This window comes from Giraffa tippelskirchi, chromosome 6, assembly GCF_054371585.1.
Source record: "Giraffa tippelskirchi isolate mGirTip1 chromosome 6, T2T-mGirTip1v1.2.pri, whole genome shotgun sequence".
Lineage (NCBI taxonomy): Eukaryota > Metazoa > Chordata > Mammalia > Artiodactyla > Giraffidae > Giraffa > Giraffa tippelskirchi.
Genome location: NC_137280.1, coordinates 172,119,015 through 172,139,368, shown reverse-complemented (window position 1 = coordinate 172,139,368; position 20,354 = coordinate 172,119,015). Strand labels below are relative to the sequence as shown.

The 20,354-nt window shown below is 36.4% G+C and overlaps 1 long non-coding RNA gene across 1 annotated transcript in view; it reads right to left on the bottom strand.

The window, feature by feature from the left end:
• The window catches only part of LOC145511090 (uncharacterized), a 704,343-nt gene that overhangs the window by 367,521 nt on the left and 316,468 nt on the right, over positions 1-20,354 (bottom strand). The window contains exon 5 of the long non-coding RNA XR_014057492.1: positions 18,970-19,162. This is a non-coding gene — a long non-coding RNA (uncharacterized LOC145511090). The remainder of the gene's footprint in view (positions 1-18,969; positions 19,163-20,354) is intronic.

Sequence of the window (20,354 nt, the reverse complement as noted above, 5' to 3'; positions counted from 1 at the left end):
GCTACAATATGATCTAGCAATTCCACTCCTGGGTATACATGCAGGAAAAAATGAATGCACAAATGCAAAAAGATGCATGCACCCTATGTTCACAGAGCATTATTCACAACAGTCAAGACATGAGAGCAAGCCAGTGTCCATCAACAAACAACTGGTTTAGAAAGATATGGTATAAATACAAAGAAAGACAGTGCCAAACAATGTCCTCACTAACTGCACAATTGCACTCATCTCACACGTTAGCAAAGTAATGCTCAAAATTCTCCAATCTAAGCTTTAACAATACATGAACCGAGAACTTCCAGATGTTCAAGCTAGATTTAGAAAAGGCAGAGGAACCAGAGATCAAATTGCCAACATCTGCTGGATCATAGAAAAAGCAAGAGAATTCCAGAAATAAACATCTATTTCTGTTTCATTGACTACGCTAAAGCTTTTGACTGTGTAGATCACAACAAACTGTGGAAAATTCTTAAAGATATGAGAATACCAGACCATCCACCTGCCTCCTGAGAAACCTGTATGCAGGTCAACAAGCAACAGTTAGAACCATATATGGAACAAGAGACTGGTTCAATATTGGGAAAGGAGTACACCAAGGCTGTATATTGTCACCCTGCTTATTTAATTTATATGCAGAGTACATCATGCAAAATGCCAGGCTGGATGAAGCACAAGCTGGAATCAAGATTTCCAGGAGAAATATGAACAACCTCAGATATGCAGATGACACCACCCTTATGGCAGAAAGTGAAGAGGAACTGAAGGGCCTCTTGATGAAGGTGAAAGAGGAGAGTGAAAATACTGGCTTAAAACTCAACATTCAAAAATGAACATCATGGCATCCAGTCCCATCACTTCATAGCACATAGATGGGGAAACAATGGAAACAGTGAGAGACTATGCTCTTGGGCTGCAAAATCACTGCAGATGGTGACTGCAAGCATGAAATTAAGACGCTTGCTCCTTGGAAGAAAAGCTATGACAAACATAGACAGTGTATAAAAAGTAGAGACATTGCTTTGCCTACAAAAGTCTGTATAGTTAAAGCTATGGTGTTTCCAGTAGTCATGTATGGATGTGAGACTTGGACCATAAAGAAGGTTGTGTGCTGAAGAACTGATGCTTTTGAACTGTGGTGTTGGAGAAGACTCTTGAGAATCCCTTGAACTGAAGATCAAACCAGTCAATACTAAAGGAAATCAATCCTGAATATTCATTGGAAGGACTGATGCCGAAGATAAAGCTCCAATACTCTGGCCACCCGATGCGAAGAGCTGACTCATGTGAAGAGACCCTGATGCTGGGAAAGATTGAAGGCAGGAGGAGAAGGGGGCGACAGAGGATGAGATGGTTGGATGGCATCACCGACTCAATGGATATGAGTTTGAGCAAACTCCAGGAGTTGGTGATGAACAGGGAGGCCTGGCGTGCTGCACTCCAAGGGGTTGCATAGAGTCAGACACAACTGAGTGACTGAAAAACACCAACAAATATATACAAAGGAATGTTTGTCATAAAAAATGAAATACTGCCATTTGCAGCAGCAAGGACAGACTTACAGAATATTGTGCTTAGTGAAATATGTCAGACAGAGGAAGACAAATGCTATATCATATAACCTGCATGTGGAATCTAAAAATAATAATACAAATAAATGTATATGTGAAACAAAAACAGACGTAAGATATGGAAAACAAACTTGTAGTTAACAAAGAGGAGGGAAGTGGGGAGAGACAGATTAGGGGTATAGAATCAACAGATACAGACAAATTATATATATATATATATATAAGATAAATCAGCAACAAAGGTACACTTGGGTGCTATACAAGTGTAGTATCAGTAATTATGCTCATTATCTTGTAATAACCTATAATAGAGTATATGCCAAAATATTCAATCACTATACTGTACACTTGAAACTAGCATAGCATTGTACATCATCTGTACCTCAAATAAAAAAAAAAAAAGATCAAAAAAGTTAAGGCTTACATAGATTTTCAGGTACTAGATTTTTTCTAAACTTTTAAAAAAAGAAAGAACAGAAATTCTAATTCCTGACATTTGAAATGTACTAATTTCAGAAGGCTTTAATTTTAAAGACTCTATTTTAGAAGCATGGGTAAAATAAAATGTCTAAAACTTGCTGTTGCTTGATATGCATTTGGAGTTAAAGAATATGCTATGAGAGTGAAGTGAGTCAGAAAGAGAAAGATAAATACCGGATACTAACACATATATACGAAATCTAGAAAAATGGTACTGAAGAATTTGTTTACAGGGCAACAATGAAGAAACAGACATAGAGAATAGACTTATGGACATGGGGAGAGGGGAGGAGAGGGTGAGATGTATGGAAAGAGTAACACAGAAACTTACATTACCCTATGTAAAATAGATAGCAAAGGGGAATTTGCTGTATGATTCAGGAAACTCAAACAGGGGCTCTGAATCAACCTAGAGGGGTGGGATGGGGAGGGAGATGGGAGGGAGGTTCAAAAGGGAGGGGATATATGTATCCCTATGGCTGGTTCATGTTGAGGTTTGACAGAAAACGGCAAAATTCTGCAAAGTAATTATCCTTTAATAAAAATAAATTAATCAAAAAAAGAATATGCTGTGAAATATATAAAATGATGTGTAAATAAAAGACATTAAAACCACATTCCATAAACTCAGTTGATTGAGAAATCATTAACTTTTCTTTAACAATCATAAATGATCTATTCTCCATAGAATAATGGGCCTTCCCTGGTGGCGCGGATGGTAAAGAATCGGCCTGCAATGTGGGAGACCTGGGTTCGATCCGTGGGTTGGGAAGATCCCCTGGAGAAGGAAATGGCAGCCCACTCTAGTATTCTTGCCTGGAAAATTCCCTGGACAGAGGAGACCGGTAGGCTACAGTCCAAGGGGTCACAAAGAGTTGAATATGACTGAGCAAGTAAGACTATAGAATAACTAATTTTATCTCTTTTGAACTTACACTCCTCCTTGCTGTAGAGTTTAGTATTAGGCAATCACCATCATCCCTCCATCTCCCCACTCACCACCCTTAGTATGAGTTCACAGATTAGAACTAAGTGCCGGAGTGAAGGTGCGTTTGGTCTAGGTTGCAGGTATCCCCTGAGGATCCACTGGGGCTTCCCTAGTGTCAAAGTGGTAAAGAACTTGCCTGTCAATGAAGGAGACATAGGTTTGATCCCTGAGTCAGCAAGATCCCCTGGAGAAGGAAATGGCAACCCACTCCAGTATTCTTGCCTAGAAAACTCCATGGACAGAGGAGCCTGACGGGCTACATACAGCCATGGGGTTGCAAAAGAGTCCGACACCACTGAGCAACTAAACAACAACAAGAGGTCAACGTTACACTATCTCACATCCCAACTATACCTCTTCAGAAGCCACGCCTCACTCATTTACTAAGGCAACTTGGCCACAGGCATACAGCTCATTCCAGCAGCGACACTGGAGAACACCGTACTTTTTAACTTCATGTAATTCTCTCTGATTACACAAACTTCAGATCCCCTGGAGAAGGAAACAGCAACCCACTCCAGTACTCTTGCCTGGAAAATTTCATGGACAGAAGAGCCTGGAGGGCTCCAGCCCATGGGATTCTCCAGGCAAGAGTACTGAAGTGGGTTGCCATTTATGTATGCATCTATTAATTAGTTCTTTTATGACACAATCATTTCTGTTCCAATTCTGCTCTTCTTTTTGGAGTACAGGATGTAAATGGGAACCATAACTCTTGGCTATTAATTTGAATTGGCAATCTGAATATCAAAACTCAAGAATTCATGTACCTTGTGTTCTCTGCTTTCTGTGACCTCATCCCTTTCCTAAAGCAAAAGCACTGAATGTTTAGCTGTCTGAATTAAAAAAAAAAAACAAAAAACCCTTTATTAGGAGAAAGAAATTAAAAATATATAGAGAGATACAAATTAAAATTATGCTATCACATCACTATTCTCCTAATCTTTCCACTGGCTTTTATGTTCCCCCATTCAAAAAATATTATTGTCTATTCAAACTGATTAGTCCTTTTATTATCTTTATGGTTTCTAGCTTTGGAGTTTTCTAAGCGATCAACAATCTGGCTTACAGAAAACAGTATAAAATACTGTTGGAGAATACTAGAGTACATTAAATAATCTGTCTTACTTTTAGTCCTTAAATACAAACAATAAAGTCCACACAAAGTGGTTGATGAATGAGAAAAATTTTGTTAACTGCAAGGTCTTACATAAATACTAGATTATAATCTGAGCTCTAAAAGGAAGACATCTTCAATCATCTAAAAGATACTATTAGTGTCAGCTGAAAAGATAAGAAACACCAGTTTGGAGAAAATGAAAAAAAAAATATATATATATATATATATTAAAACACCACCTTTTTGCTTCATGCCAACAACAGTAAGGACTTCAAAAGTGTTCTGAATCTCTGCCTCTGTGACAGGATGTATTAAGAAGATGTCCTATTTTCCTCAGTACTCGGCATATAGTAAAAGTCATGTGTCATTGTCCTTTAGCTACTACTGCTCTTTCAACTTCATCATAAAACACGTACCACCAGCTGTGGCGCTGTTGCCCTGCGCGCTGGCCTCACAGAAGGGCAATCTGGTTGGATTCTAACGTTTGGGGAAACACAGGGACAGCAGAGCCTCAGCAGCGCCCGAGCAAGCAGAGGTTTTCACCTACGTCTCCAAAACTGCACCGGAATTAAGGACTTGACTCATCACTTTCTATGTCAGGCTTGAATGTTTCTTGATTATACTGATAAAGTGTAAAACACTGGAAGCAGACATACCAGGCCTTTGGTGCAAGCCTAACACTGTAAAAAACAACTTTCTAAGTGCAAAGCACACGTAACTTTCCATTGGTATCATTTATCTACCAGAGAAGTACTAATCCTCAAAAAACGAAGGGAAATTGGAATGGGCTTAGCATAAATTCTCCTTCTTCACAAGCTCTAACAAGCAAAACTCACCAGGCAACTAACTGGATTTCAAAGTGAAAGTAGTAAAATTACACTGAAATATACAGAAATGGAAATTGCAACATTTTTATGAGATATGTATCTACATCAGATAGATAAAAAAGATTAATATTGTGATCTAAGCTTCATAAAAACCTATCTATATTATGTTAAGAATATATTTGAATTTCATCCCAACTCAGTGCTTTGTTCATTTTTTTGGCTACCATAGTTTTTATTTTAAAAAAAATGAAAATACAAACTTTCTTTTTAGGAGGTAAAATACTAAAGTTTAATCCAAAACTGTTGTTCTTATAGAAGACCAGTAAACCCATCCTTTTAACTAAAATAAGCAATCTGGCCCTCAAAAACTGTATTAAAGCACTTGAATGAGTAGAGAGTATTCTGCAAATGTCAAAACAAGGAGATTATTTTGAAAGCTTCTAAGGTATACATAATTCTTCAGGAACACTAGAATTAGGCCAGGATGACTTCTGCCTTTGGAAAAGATAATTGCAGTTTGCTGTTGTCATACACCTTAAATCAGTATTTCTCATTGTATCTAATATTTAATGTTATTTTCATCATTGTAAACCAACAGTTATTTCTGCAGCAGAATTATCCTATTTGATACTCTATTTGTCTTTTCTTTACCTTCTGGTACACTCTCACATGTGTAGGGTTATCTAAACAAATGTTTACACCAAAATGTACAAAAGGCCTGTAATGGAAACACTGAAAAATACATTTTCAATAGATTTTAAAATTCCAAGCTCAGTTCAGTTCAGTTACTCAGTCGTGTCCCACTCTTTGCGACCCCATGAATTGCAGCACGCCAGGCCTCTCTGTCCATCACCAACTCCCGGAGTTTACCCAAACCCATGTCCATCAAGTCGGTGATGCCATCCAACCATCTCATCCTCTGTCATCCCCTTCTCCTCCCGCCCCCAATCCTACCCAGCATTAGGGTCTTTTCCAATGAGTCAACCCTTCGCATGAGGTAGCCAAAGTATTGGAGTTTCAGCCTCAACATCAGACCTTCCAATGAACACCCAGGATTGATCTCTTTTAGGATGGATTGATTGGATCTCCTTGCAGTCCAAGGGACTCTCAAGAGTCTTCTCCAACACCACAGTTCAAAAGCATCATTTCTGCAGCACTCAGCTTTCTTCACCGTCCAACTCTCATATCCATACATGACCACTGGAAAAACCATAGCCTTGACTAGACGGACTTTTGTTGAATTTAACTCAGATGACCACTATATCTACTACTGTGGGCAAGAATCCCTTAGAAGAAATAGAGTAGCCATCATGGTCAACAAAAGAGTCCAAAATGCAGTACTTGGGTGCAATCTCAAAAACGACAGAATGATCTCTGTTCGTTTCCAAGGCAAACCATTCAATATCACGGTAATCCAAGTCTATGCCCCAATCAGTAACACCGAAGAAGCTGAAGTTGAACGGTTCTATAAAGACCGACAAGACCTTCTAGAACTAACACCCAAAAAAGATGTTCTTTTCATTATAGGGGACTGGAATGCAAAAGTAGGAAGTCAAGAAACACCTGGCGTAACAGGCAACTTTGGCCTTGGAGTACAGAATGAAGCAGGGCAAAGGCTAATGGAGTTTTGCCACGAGAACGCACTGGTAATAGCAAACACCCTATTCCAACAACACAAGAGAAGACTCTACACGTGGACATCACCAGATGGTCAACACCGAAATCAGACTGATTATATTCTTTGCAGCCAAAGATGGAGAAGCTCTATACAGTCAGAAAAAACAAGACCAGGAGCAGACTGTGGCTCAGATCATGAAATTCCAAGCTAGCCTCAACGTATTCAGTAAAATGTCAGAAACAGAAGAAACTTTAAATCTTTCAATATGTTCACTATTAATAATACACATAAAGAAAAAAGCTACTCTAAACTTAACACCTTTGCAAGATATTTGTTTTCTGGTGCTGATGGTCGGTCATGAGCAGGTCCTCGGTTATGTTACTTAATAGGCTACGTGTCTGGCAGTGCTGTGCACAGTCAAATGAGCTTTAGGTCTGATGGTAATTTCATTCTCAAGTTCAGTCATATGAGGCTTTCCTCCAGGAATAGGTTCTATCATAGGAGCAAATTATTCAAATCTAATTTAACAGACTCAATAATTTTCCTCAGTTTTATCTTGGGCATTTTGTATTCCTTTCCTTTCACCTAGTGGCTATGTAACAATTCAATTACCAAAGTTCTTCATCTAGAAAGTGCAGTTGATCTCTGGTAATTCTTATTCTGTTTGATTTCTTTTTTTCTCCTATTTTAACACATTCCAGTTGGTGTTGACTGAGTTAAAAATCTTGAAATAAGCCTGGCACTGTGTCAGTACGTAGGTTAAGAAATGAGAAAAAAAATTAACAAAATACACACTAGAACTGGAAAATAAGATTAGCGGTGACATTTCTTGTCATGAGGGCATTTTTTTCTCTATGAACACACAATAAAACACGCTCAATGCAGCTGAAAAGAGAATGAGAGAGATGATATAAATTGAAAGATGAAAAGGCAGAGGGTGAGTGTAAAGAAGCATGTTGAGAGCACACAGAAGGGAAAACCCCAATTAGCAGATTAAGGAAGTAAAAAATAAATTTTAGAATAAAAAAAGCAACAGGATAAGCAATATCAAGGAAGATTAAAAGAGCAAAGGTAATAAAACTATGCAAGAGTCTTAGGAGGTTATTAAGAATTTTAGGGAATTACAATAATAAGAAAGTTGAAATGGTAAAAAGTCTTTACATAGTCTTTCATAAAAGAAAAATCACCTGTCAAACACTCTGCCTGGACAACAGAATTAGGTTCTTATTCTTCAGAATCAAGATATGCCTTCTGATTAGATCTGGATTCACCTTTCCTCCATTTTGCTAAATACTCTTTCTCTGCTTGATTAAATATGCAAACAGACTTACATACTTACACATAAAGAGTGGACTAAAAATTCAGAGTCAAACAAAGCAGATTTAATGGTAGAATTTCATAAAATTCAGTATAAAATGAATTACCATAAATCTTGTAAGTATATTATTTATTCTTGTTGCTTTAGCCACTCAGTCATGTCTGACTCTTTTGCAACCCCATGGACATAGCCCACCAGGCTCCTCAGTCCATGGGATTCTCCAGGCAGGAACACTGGAGTAGGTTGCCATGCCTTCTCCCAGGGGATCTTCCCAACCCAGGGATCAAACTCGGGTCTCCTGCATTGCAGGCAGATTCTTTACCATTTGAGCTTCCCGGGAAGAGTAATATTATTTATATCTACAAATAATATATTAATTAGAGCTCACCAAATATTTGACTAAATTATTCAATATAAGAAGTAAAGTCAGATGACTCAGACAGATACATATTTGGAGAGGGAACCTGAGCAAACTCCCTTTGTCAGTATTGATTAAATGAATCAAACAGTGAGTTTCAACTTAATATTGACAAACACCAACAGGTCCTCCTAAAGACTCCCTTTAGGAATCTGCAAATTAGGTAACAGAAATGCATATAATTAACATCTTGGGAATTTGTCTACCCTATTTTCTACTGTTGTGCTTCAAAAAGTGTCTTAATAGACTTCTTTATAAAGCACACTGTAGATTTAGATTCATAGTCACAGAAAGCTAATAAAAACAACTAACAATGACTCAGCCCTTACTATGAGGAATGTGCCTTATTGTCCCCATTTTGCAGATGACAGAATGTGGGACTGGGAAGTTCCTTCACCCTTTTGTCTTCTTTACATTTGGATTTCAACTAGATTATACAAAGTCCTTCTACATACCAATGAGAAAGAAACTTTATAGAAAAATGGTCAAAGCATACAGATAGACAATTCCCAGGGAAACAGTAAATATCTGAAAAGCTGATCAACACTATTAACAATCAAGAAAATGGAAATTAAAATAAGAATATTATCATTTGTAGAAAATAATAATTGACTAATCTGACTTGGCACTGGTGGAAACAAAAGATCACTTATAAGTTGTTTATAGCGGAGGTACTGTAGCAGGATGAATCAAACCCAGAAGTGAGCATGACGGAGAACCATTAATCCTGTTTGTAGAAATATCTGTAGGAAATACTACCTTGTGTACTCACACATATGATAAAGAAACAAATGAGCACAATTTAATCAAAAGTATGAACAAATTGCTCAATAATGAGGGAACTATATAAATAAAATTGGATCATATTGCTCCTTACTATGGAAATTCAAAAATTAATTAAAAAGAACAAGATAAATCATATGAAAAGAGCTCTAAGACCCACTTTAAGAACAGAAAGAACGAAGAGTAGTAAATAGATAAGGAAACTGCATTGTTACATAGGCAGAAGGAAATGGGATTCGCTGCTGAGACTGTAAAAGTAGGCTATCCCAGTCTTAATTCCTCATAGTTCTGGGTTTTGAAATAATTTATAAACTGTTTCTGTACTACTCATGAAATTAAAAGCATGCAAATATGAAATTATTTGTGATCTCTATACTTCTCTCAAGGACTAACAGGACTCAGTTTTACACATAAAACTGTTTGACTTGGTATACCCCCTATGCACATGTGCTTAAAAATGACTCAGTGAAATTAAAAATTTTCAAAAAAAATACAATGAATCCTGCTATATAGGAAAGAACTACACATTTAGAATCTTAGAACTTTGCATTTATTCTTCATACAAACTTTTATAAAAATCCTTTGAAATCTGAACATGTTTTCCTTATTCAAAATCATATCTTTTCTGCTTGACTTCTCATCTCCATAATCATATCCATCCTAACTCAGCTTCCAGAGAGACTGTCAAAGGCGAAAGAATTTGATAACACTCACTTTGCGACAGCACAGCATTTCATACACTGATAGACGCAGATGAAGATGTTCAGTTAGACTGAGACTATCAGACAAAAATATATAACGACTAATAATCTTTCAACATAACTCACCAAGCAGCTATACTAACATCTAGAAAGAAAATTCAAGATTCAGCTACTTATATTTAATCTTTTACATCTCAAAAATAATATTATCATCAAAAATTGCTTTTAAACTGAAAAAAGCCACTGGAATTGTTTCAAAAGTTTTATTATAAGCTTATAATCAAAAATGGTGTGTAAGACTAAAAGAACATTTAAAATTTTTTCAGCGAAACATTCAGAATTTGTTAGTGATTTGTTTTAATTATTGTATGAACTTTCGGAGACAAATTAATTGTAATAAACAGAAACTATACATCTGTATTACTTTGGAAAAATCTATTAGAATCATTCATAAAACTAAATAAATACTTCAACTAAAAATTGTTTTGGTTAAAAAATCATATGTTGAATAATTAAGATAGATATATTATAGACTGATAAAATATAATGTATGGATGTATGCACACAAAGAAACATAAAGATGCAAGTTCAAAATTACATTAAATTCAACAAAAAATAAGCCATTTGCACTCCTTTCTCTAACATATAACCAGGAAGAATTTTTAACAGAAAATAACCTGATAAATAATAAGTAACTTCCTGGCTTAGAAGTTAATGTACACAAATAGTTTCGGTGGTGGAATATGAAATGTTTACTTTAGAAAGTGACAGCTCACGAAAGAGAAAAAAAGAAAAAGAAAAGAGAAAGGGAAGACACGGTAAGAAAATGATTTAGATTGAAGGTTGCAGCAGCTGTGCAAATAAAGAAAATGGTGCAATCAACAGTTCACATCCCTTTGATGGATCATTGAAAAAGCTCTGTGTAAATAGTTTTGATGTTCAAGCTCCTGTAGAAAATAATACAGTAAAAAACATGCAAGCAAGAAGCTATAAAGCATAAAGAATCTTGCAGTCCCTTTCCCCCCAGCAGATACAGGCCACTGAACAGCTGATTTATATATTTAAAAAATAACTCTCAGGAGTAATGATTTTTTAAAATGACAAAGAAGTGCAAGCTTTGGTGGAAAACCTGGTAAAGGCTGTGAGGGCACTATGCTCTGCTGGCCCGTGGGCACTCAGCAAATGACAGCACAGTGGCCTGGCTCCAGCCTCAATGCGAACTCCAGTCTCCAAATGGAGCAATTTCTCTCACCTTCAGATTTTTTAATAAAACAAAGTAACAAAAGTTAATGGCCTGCCAGATGTTCACCACAGGGAGTTTGCTTCACGGAAATTGAAGGAGGAACTTAATTTTGAATTTATGGGAACATCCCCCTGCCCCTCCCCCCAACCCGCCATTTTTCCTTGTGTGTCCCACGCTGCTTTTCAGCTTTGTTGACCAACGCCAAAGTGCCACAGTGGGACTCTTTCAGTGCTATTCATCTCTGCATCAGGACAAGATGTGTTTAACTTTTCCCTCCCCCTCTTTTTTTTCTCACCAGGGTACGGTTAGAGGCAGCAGAAAAATTATCCCAAAACTAACAACTGCTCTGACGATTTCTGATCGACTCAACAGAAAATGAATCAAATGAATCAACGAAAATATCTCACAGCATAGTCAGATATTCAAGTTGTAGCATTCTGTGAAACAAGGCAATTTTTCAGGTTCCATTATTAGAACCTATGGGTGAGTTAAGTTCACTTCTTAAGCATTTTTGAAAATGGGATCAAAACATTGCACTTGGGTGGTTTCCAAGATTCTTTAAAGACATAAAAGTGGAGGAGTCTGATTTTTCAAAGTAGTCTTTGGTTAAAAAGTTGGAAACCTATATGCATTTGCTTTAGGAGGGGGTTGAAGCAAGAAGGAGAAAGGAGAAGAAAGGAGGGGAGTTGAGAACAACAAAAAAGCAGCAATCCACTATCCTTCAAATTATGGGCCTATGTTTATGAATAATTTAAGGAGTGTATTTAACATCCATTCACAAGTGAAATTCTCCACAAACTCTAGAGTCAATCACTACTTTCATCTTGAGTAGCACTCAATCTTTCGAAGTACAAATAGAAATCACCTAAAATCTTATTAAGTGTGAACTCCCAGACCACACTCCTAGAGAACTTACATTTTGGAAAGTATCTCAGGAAAATTTTCTTTAGAAGGTGCAGGGCCCACAACTTGCAAAATACTTCTTTAGATTCTTTTATGACAAAAAAAAAAAAAATCCCCAAGAATTTAAGATAGTTTAACCTAAAAATGGTGGTAGTTTCTCTTTTCCTTGCTATCAACAAAAATCAAGCTAGCAGTTTTTTTGAAATGAATATTATAATAAGTATTTTATAGTTAACTGAAAGAGATGATACAAACCTATTAAATATTTGTTTAATGTACAAATAAAGAATAAATATGCAAGCATGTAGTCTTGCATATTTATAAATACCCAACACGTAATCTCCGGATACTCAAAACTTCTAACCTGGAATAAGAACCCTATGTAAAACTGACTAACTTTCTTCACAATGTACAATTTAAAATCAATTCTTGTGTTATTTAAGCCAAAGTAAATAAGCAAAAGAAGGGTTTCCCAGGTGGCTCTGTGGTAAAGAATCCGCCTGCCAATGCAAGAGACGCAAGTGACAGGAGTTCAATCCCTGGGTCCAGGAAGATCCCCTGGAGGAGGGAATGGCAACCCACTCCAGTATTCTTATCTAGCAAATCCCATGGACAGAGAAGCCTGGCAGGCTACAGTCCATGGGGTCACAAAGAGTCGGACACGACCGAGTACATGTGTGTGCAGGTGTGCGTGCCTGCACACACACACACACACACACACACACACACACACAAAGCAAAGGAAATAAATTAGCAGCCAGTACATACAGAGTTGCTTATGTTTTCTCAATTAGAAGATATTACTCTAATACTCTCAACTCTTCATTGGTGGTAAAAGTAACAAAATTCTCAGTTATCCTTGAAATAAGACAAACAGAATGAAAAATACATAATTCATCTAATTCTTCCTTTTAAAGACAATGCTTCTCAAAGTTCAGTTACTTGTATAATATCTTCATAATTTTGGCCATATCCTTGTAAGACATGCAAATATATCATGAAAAAGAAAGCAAGTATTTGTTGTATACCCTACCTACTTTATTTCACATATTTCACACTAATTTCAGTTATCTCCTAACATCTTTGGTTTATTTTCTTTCTTCACATTTAAATAGAAACTCTCAGCTATTAAAAGTTAAAAAAAAAAAAACGTTTGTTCTTCTACCACCTAAAGTTAGCTCATGTCCTAGGTGGTTTATTCACAGCATTTTGAGAAACTCTACTCAGAGTCCCAATCTCAGAAGCCTCTCAGATACTCTCACACTCACCCATGCATGAAGGACTGCTCCAAATCTTTCCTTGTGTAGAAAAGTCTTAAAATTTTTAAATACTTTAATACCAAACATCTTTTCCCAATGATCTTTGACAGGAGAAATATAAGTGGTGACTTTAACTGTCTTTGTTCCCACCTCCTCCACACTTTCAAAATTAAGGCTAAGCTGAGAGTCCCCAGAAAATCTCTAGAATCACTCTCCATGTTATAGAGGGGGAAAAACGTAAATCTACCAGATTCAATCTGACAAGGTAACTCAGACTAGGACAAGGTAGACATTATTTCTAAATTCCTGACAACCACCTCTATCTACAGATTTGCATAAGGAGAACTGTCCTTAGTCCAGTGGGTCACATCTCCTAATTTGTTTAGGTCTACCTTGTTTGTGGTTTAATGTATTCAGTTTTACGTAAGTTATTTCTACTTTGCGTCTGATTTGGAACTTACAAGAAGACAGACAATTGGCTTAAGCATTGTTATAAGTATATAAGAAGGCTATGTATGTTTCTATTTTATAACACAAAGAAACTCAGAAGTAAGGAGAAAAGAATTACCCATAACCTTCAGAATACTTCTGAAATTTAGCTTTCCACTGAAAATAATACCTGTATCTGTAGGTATATGAGGAGCAAAATTTAATAGGGGTACTTTCTTATTTCAAAATAATTTGTATTGAAACTCAAAATAATAAATTAAATCCATTGCAGAAACTGAACAGTATTTCAATTATCAACCTTTGCCAATGAACTAATAGGCAAATTGGACCATGATTGATTTGAAATGCCTGAATTTTTTTATTCACTGAAAATGAGAATTTTTAAAATTATAAGTGATAAAACCCTTCTATAAGTGATAAAGCCCTAATCTTTTCAGAATTACCAACTGTTTTTCTCTGTCCACAGTTCACCATGAAATAGAGATATTTCCATAATCTAGCTTTACATTCTCACTAGAACTTAATGCTTTCATGTGATTAAACCTCAATATAAAGAATTTATCAAGTTAATAGAGCATTTCTGTTTTCCACCAAGATGGAAATATACAAATTAAATTGGTGATTCACAATATTTTATTCAATATTGCTAATTATTAGAGAAACACAAATCCAAACCATAATTAGTTATCACCTCACATCAATCAGAATAGCATCATCAAAAAGTATAGAAATAATAAATGCCGGAGAGAGTGTACTGAAAAAGGAATTCTGCTACACTATTGGTGGGAATGTAAACTGGTACAGCCACCATAGAAAACAGTATGAAAGTTCCTTAAAAAAATAAAAATAGAATTACCATATAATTCCACAGTCCCATTCTTGGATAATAGTATCTGGAAAAAACTATAATTTGAAAAAAATGCATGCACCCCAGTGTTCACTGCAGCACTATTCATAATAGCCAGGACATGGAAGCAACCCAAATGTCCATGGACAGATGAATCTATCTATCTATCTGTTGCTGGGAGAAACATCAGTAACCTCAGATTTGCAGATGATACCACTCTAATGGCAGAAAGTGAAGAAGAACTAAAGAGCCTCTTGATGAGGGTAAAAGAGGAGAGTGAAAAAGCTGGCTTAAAATTCAACATTAAAGAAACTAAGGTCATGGCATCCAGTTCCATCACTTCATGGCAAAGAGAAAGGGGAAAAGTGGGAACAGTGACAGATTTTCTCTTCTTGGGCTCCAAAATCACTGTGGATGTTGACTGCAGACATAAAATTAGAAGACATGTGTTTCTTGGAAGCTGTGACAAACCTACACAGAGTATTAAAAAGCAAAGACATCACTTTGCTGACAAAGGCCCGTATAGTCAAAGCTATGGTCCTTCCAATAGTCATGTACGGATTTGAAAGCTGGACCATAATAAAGAAGGCTGAGCACCAAAGAATTAACGCTTTTGAGTTGTGGTGCTGGAGAATAGTCTTGAGGGTCCTTGGACAGCAAGAAGATGAAACCAGTCAATGCTAAAGGAAATCAACCCTGAATACTCATTGGAAGGACTGATGCGGAAGCTGAAGCTGCAATAATTTGGCCACTTGATGTGAAGTGCCAACTCATTGGAAAAGATCTTGATACTGGGAAAGATTGAAGGCAAAAGGAGAAGAGGGTGGCAGATGATAAGATGGTTGGATGGCATCACCAATTCAATGGATATGAACTTGGGCAAACTCCGGGAGATAGTGAGGGACAGGGAGGCCTGGTGTGCTGAGGTTCATGGGGTCACAAAGTGTTGGACACAACTTAGCAATTGAACTACAACAAAAATAATTATATACACACATACACACACACACACACACACACACACACACATGCATACAATGGAAAATTATTCATCCATAAGAAAGAAAATATCGCCATTTGCAGCAACATGGATGAACCTAGAAATTATCACAGTAAGTGAAGTAAGTTAGACAAAGACAAATATCATATATTATTTACATGTGAAATCTAAAAGAAAATTATGTACAACTGAATTTATGTACAAAACAGAAACAGATTCACAGACATAGGAAAGAAACTAATGGATACCAAAGGAGAGGGCAAGGAGGGATAAATTCAGACCTTGGAATTAACACATAGGTACTACTATATAAAATGGATAACCAACAAGAACCTACTGTATAGTACAGGGGACTATACTCAATATTTTGTAATAACCTATAATGGAAAATAATCTGAAAAAGAATATACATAAAACATATATATATATATATAGCTGAATAATACACATATGATTATATATAAACATCCCCACTTATTGTATTACTTCAAGATCTATATAGAATCCCAGAACAAGTATTCAGGAAGTCCATGGTTTCCTTGGAGTCACAAAGGCAAAAAATACTATTAAATCACAATAATATAGAAATGTATGGGATAATGAAGGAAAGGGTACAAGGTTGATACAGCAGTGAAGAGAAAAACAACTGTCCAACTATGAGATGTCCTAGGAAGGTGTTTTAAAATGCACAGTATCACACAGGTATCTCCTCTTAAGACTACCATATAATGCTAATAGTAGCCATGAATTAATACAGGTAACCACATATGAACCACTAACCCTGTGACAGGTCCTTAGTATTTTATCCACAATATGTCATTTCACCTTTCTAGCAACCCTATGAAATTAGTATTATGATTCTCTCCATTTTTACAGTGAAGCTAAGGTTTGGAAAAATTAAGTAAACTACCAAAGTGTTCTAGCTACTTAATAATGGATTCAAAACTTAAACTAGACGTGTCTGTCTTGACACCAAAGCTGCACATCACTTTGTGAGCAAGTCCTCTGAGAATCGTGGAGAGTGCAAAGCTGTTTGCATTTAACCTGACAAAATTTTGGCTTTATCATTTAAATTCCTGTGAATTGTCTTTACTCAAAAACAACAGCAGAAATAAATGTTTATTTTAATGCTAAAGCTTTGAAAACTCAAAAAAAAAAAAAAAAACAGTTTCACACTTTCCATGAAGATGCTGACATTTATTCTCTGACTCTATGTTGCTCTGTGACATCTCTATAGTTTGAGAATGTCAGTTAAATGATATATGAGAATCACAAAACCACATACTATAAGAGAAAATAAAGATGAGAAATTCACAACAATAAAATAAAGGTAGAAAATGTTTGAAATCATGAATAAATGAAGGCAGGACAGTAATGTCTTATTTGTGGTTCTGACAATCATGTTTTTTCTATAGGATGGTTATATATATCTGCATAAAGTTTTCAAACTGCATGCATATATTTCTATCTAGAAGAGTTAGAATCTCTGTAAGCAAAATAGTCTACTGGAATGATTACTTCCCCACTTTTGCGGACCACTTAAATGAGTCTAGGGGATACTGCAGGTATAAGGCATCTATTTAAACTTCATGTTCTCAATATGCAGATAAATATAAATACATGTCCTTCAGGATCTTCATAATTTGCGAACATGCCAAGCAGTTATTGCAAGCATTTTCCTGAGACTTACTAAAAATGGAAAAGAGAATTTAAGTGTAAGATATATTAAATCTCAAGTCGGTAAGGGTTGGTTTGAAAACTTTAAAAAGAAATCACTTTGCATAATATAAAACTTCTGGGAAAATCTGCCTCAGCAGATTATACTACTTCAGCAATATTTTCTGAACAACTAAAAATGAAGCCAGAGAAAAGCTATCTCTCTTGCTCTCATTCTCGCAAGCGTGCATGTGTGTATGTGTGTGTGTGTGTGTGCATGTGTGTGTGTGTTTAACTAGTGCTTTGGTTTCAATGGGATGAGTAAATTCATATAAATTTCTAACTCAGACTGATCTAGAAATTGGATTTTTACTATAATTTTTATTTACTGAGCTTTAATTTTTAAAATATGTTAAATGCAATTTTTTTTTCTGAACTTCTTGGTCGAGTTAACTTTAGTTTTCCCACACATTCTAATTTTCAGTAATGTAAAATCTGTGGTTGGCAATGGATCACTGTGCAGAAAACAGATGCCAAGATGACGCAGGCCACTGAGTCGATGTGGAACAGATTTGGACCCAGGATTTTTAAAATGCAATCGATTACATGATTCACAGCATCCAGGATATAATAATAAACCAATGACAGTCAGGACATTCTTGATTTCTCATCTCAAGCTCAAAGTGTCTGGAGTCATGTCTGACGTCTGCCTACTTCAGGTCCCATATTTAATAATCAAGACCTAAAGTTCCACTGTCATGGATCTTTTAAATCAATTTATTCCTTTCTATTCTCTTTGCCAGTGCCATATTTCAGGCTTGCATTATCACAATCTGTTCTGTCACAATACAGACTTCACGCTAATCAATCCTGAAAATGCCATCAGGTTAATCTTCGTAAAACGCAATTCTGGACATGTCACTCACCTACTCAAGAATTTTCAACAGCTCACCAATGCTTAAAGTCTATACTTCTTAGCTTAAAATTCAGACTGTCTCCTCTATTAGAATAATTGTTGGATATTTAGCTTCATCTTAAGTACTGGAACCAGTTTTTCCTTTGTACATAGTAAGTAACTGGCACAGAGATTTACATATAGAAGCATGTATTCATTCTTAAACATTCCATCCTGACTCATATATCTACCTTTCTCATTTCCATCTAACATTTAATAGGAATACGCTCTCTTATTTTTAATTTCCTCTGGACGATAATAGTCATTACTTCAGAAATGTTTCTATTATAGTTTTTCAGAGTCAAGTATCAGAGATAGTTTCTCAAAAAGAGCATCACTGTTTTTCTATATGATCAGTATGAGACAAAGAAGAAAAGACATTCCACGACTTATCTGTGGGGCATAAAATCCTGGCAATCAGACATTGACCCTAATCTTCAGTCCTCCTCAACCTACCCTTACTGCCTTCTTCAGTGTCTCGGCAACTTTGTATGAGTCCAGCAAATGTGTTCACTGGGTTCTGAATGTCCAGCCATGGAGAAACCAGGCAAGAGAAGAGAGTATCAAGTGATACTTTCCAATGCCATATGTGTCTGCACTAGTCCCTTTCTTTTGCTCTGAGTTAGATTATACTGCTGCATTAACAGTCCCCCTGTTCTGGGGTTGTTTATCAGTGTCGTCTCTCTCTGCACAAAGAATGATTACAGGTGAATCTCCACATGGATAATTTGGATGGGAGATCACTTATCAGACCACTTGTGTTCAATTCTGAACTAAAAATACCATTGAGGCCCATAAACGTTAAATAGCACTAAGAATAATAATAACTAACCTCTTCTTAGTAGATGTGCTCCTGAGTACACACACTTGATTTTTTTCCAATTACAATTCAAGAACATTTCAGTTCCCTTTATTCAGGACCATTATTCAGGCTCTTCTGGAAATGTTTTATTCAACTTGCACATCTTTTCTCCACAATCGTTGATTTAGAATTCAGCTCTCTGATAATGAGTGGAAATTGGGGTCTGAAAGAGAAAAACACTATTTTCTTAAATGATGAATGCTGCAGGCACACACTGTCTTAACCTAAAAAAAAAAAAAAAAATGAAACCCTGAAACATTTTCCTAAACTGCTAAAGTGCTTGACCTTTGAAAATAAGGAAAAATAGAGCAAATTACAACTACATATTTAAAATATCCAAGATCGCATCCCTGACATTACAGCATAATGACAAGAATAACATCAAAATCTGGTCTGAAAGGATTTCAGTGGTATTCTCTAAGCAAATGTATGACCTGATGAGACAGGCATCGTGGGTGTAAGTAAAAAACAGACAGTACTTTGTCTTTCTGCGCTGGTGGTTGCTGTTATTGTTGTTGCCGTTAATAATAAAAAGGCCTGATCTCTTCAGGAAGGCTGTGCTCAATCCTTTCCCTGGGCTGTACTTTACTCTCCTATTCAACCTGAGGACATTGGAGCAGCCTCTTAAGCTCTGTAATGAAATCTGAGCAAAAAAGCTTTTAAAATAAATCAGTCCTGTTTAAACCCCAGCTCAGAGAGTTGGGACAACTCATTGTGAGACTTCTGTTTTTAGCTGTGGAGCAAGATGTTTTGTTTTGACTCTCTCATAAACCCAAGTCTAACACACATTTACTTGGCCATTCTTGGAAAAAAGAAATAAAAAGAGCCAGTCCTGGAGTGTCTGAGTACTGGTAAGTTCAGAGAGCTTTCAGGGTCCAGCGGAGGCAACAGAGAACTCCCATCTGAATGACTGCTTCTTAATGGAGGGGTGAAAGGATGCGATGGACACAGAAGCAATGTTGGACAAGTGTCTCGGTGAGGAAATCTGCCAACCTGACCATGTCTTGCCCAGGGAATAAGGATGCAGTTAGTACCACCCTATTTTTAAATGACCACCATGACAAGAGCTGTTAAGTATTAAACAGATGTCTGCTATCCGTGATTGCATTTGGATCTCACAACTTAGCGGTGTCAGTAGAACTAATGACTGAGACAGATAAAGTGGCATACTTCCTGCATGGATTAAGATTCGGTATGAAAGCCAAAATAAAGTGCTGCACACCTGCCACATTTGAGAAAACACAGCCATAATTCCTAAGATGCTTATTTAAACTTTCTGGTCTTATATTCCCAAATGGATCAGCTGAAAAGATTTCAGATATTTGTAAGATAGACAAAATCATAAAAAACTCTTT